The sequence below is a fragment of the Rhinopithecus bieti genome, unplaced genomic scaffold (genome assembly GCF_001698545.2).
Source record: "Rhinopithecus bieti isolate Rb0 unplaced genomic scaffold, ASM169854v2 scaffold_7683, whole genome shotgun sequence".
Classification (NCBI taxonomy): domain Eukaryota; kingdom Metazoa; phylum Chordata; class Mammalia; order Primates; family Cercopithecidae; genus Rhinopithecus; species Rhinopithecus bieti.
The window spans coordinates 236,591-238,515 of NW_016805834.1; positions in this window are offsets into that span (position 1 = coordinate 236,591).

Genomic DNA, 1,925 nt, shown 5'->3' on the forward strand with positions numbered 1-1,925 from the left:
TGGGGGGTAGAGGGCATGGGGGTGGAGGGCATGGGGTGGAGGGTTGGGGTGGAGTGGGAGACTCAGGCCTGGCTGGCTGCAGGTCCTGAGCCCTGCTTGGCAGGGAGCCAGGCTGAGTCCTGGTGAGAATTTGAGTGCGGTGTGGGGTGTGGGCGGGCCAGCAGTGCTGGGGGACCTGGGCCACCCTCTGCAGCTGCTTGCCTGGGTGCTAAGCCCCTCATTGCCGGGGCCAAGGTGACAGCCTGCCGCTGGGGCAGGCCGAGCCCTCGCCCACCCGGAACTTGCACTGGCCCGCAAACACCCCAGTTCCTGCCCCAGACTCTCCCTCCACACCTCCCCACAAGCAGAGGGAGCAGGCTCTGGCCTCAGCCAGCGCAGAGAGGGGCTCCCACAGTGCAGTGGTGGGCTGAAGGTCTCCTCCAGCACGGCCAGAGCAGATGTGGAGGCTGAGGTGCCCAGAGCGAGCAAGGGCTGCTAGCACTTTGTCACCTCTCACTGCTACCAACTCAGGGCCAACCAAAAAAGCCAAATACATTCTGGGATCCAATCACATGAGATTCTCCACTTCTAGTTGTCACACCTTCAGCTTTTCCATGGCAACATCTTCCAATCAGAGCATACCTGAAAGCCTTCCACTTTTTCACTATGATTCAGCTTTCAAATTCCCCTGCCTGCCTTTAAATCTCTGCTAAATACAAGTGATGATGGCTGACCCTCTTGCTATACCAAGATCCAAATAAATAGTCTCTGTTTCTTCTCTTTTAGATGGTCTTTGTTATTTTCACAGCAGTTAAACAGGTCTCTTGAATGCTGGCCTTCACAGAGGCTTTGACATGGGAATGTGTCCCGTACACCTCTAGTCCTGGGAGGCAAATGTAATTTTTCTTATATTTATCCTACCATGCATTCTTCTTTTTCTTGGAGCACATTCTGGAAAATGTGTTCATGCAAATTGTTCCCAGTGCAATTCTTTTTAGTTTCTTAATTACCCCTCTGGAACAATAAATAATGGAGCCTGGGCAAATATGAAGAAATTTGTGCTTTTTCCCCACATTCATTTGTAAGTCTAATTGTATTGGGCTGAACTTACATTAGATATAAGTGATACTATAATTTTAAATTAAATCATGACATATACTGCATTTCTTTTCTTAATAAAAGGAGGGATGATTGCTGTACCATCATCACTCATTTATAAGCAGTTATAAAACAAATATCCTTGATTTCTCTCTTTAGCCACTTGTATTTTCTGCATTTGAATGCTGATGCATGGCAAAGATTGTTTGCCTTTTCCCTTGTCATTTTCAATTCCTCCCTTCTACTGAAGGTGAAATCCAGATAAATAAGAGGCTTAATTCTCCATGTTGAAAATAGAGAATAAACTCCCCCATCACCTTTTTTTCTTTTAAAAGAAAATTCACTTAGAAACTTGTAATTGTAAACTCTTTCTCTGTGACTTTGAAATGTACAAAAATACTTCCAAAACGTAAATAAGTCTCTTGCTACCTTCATGACCCAGGAAGATCTCTTTCAAAAACCTGAGAGCCTTATCTTGGAAATGTGACCATCAAGGAAGATAGCATCCCTATGTCCCAGTTTCTGTGGGAGAGCTAGAGCCTAACTTGGATGGATGCTTGCACCTTATGACTATCTTCTGTCATAATGATATGGGAAGTTTATTATTCCTTTGGACAAAGCCAATTAACTAACACAAATGGTCACCCCAATTCCCACTTAAATTTAGAATAAACTGTTACAGAAAGGGGTCCGGATCCAGACTCCAAGAGAGTTGGATCTTGTGCAAGAAAGAATTCAGGACGAGGCCGTAGAGTAAAGCAAAAGCAAGTGTATTAGGAAAGTGAAGGAATAAAAGAATGGCTACTCCAAAGAGCAACTGCGAGGGCTGCTGGTTGCCCATTTTTATG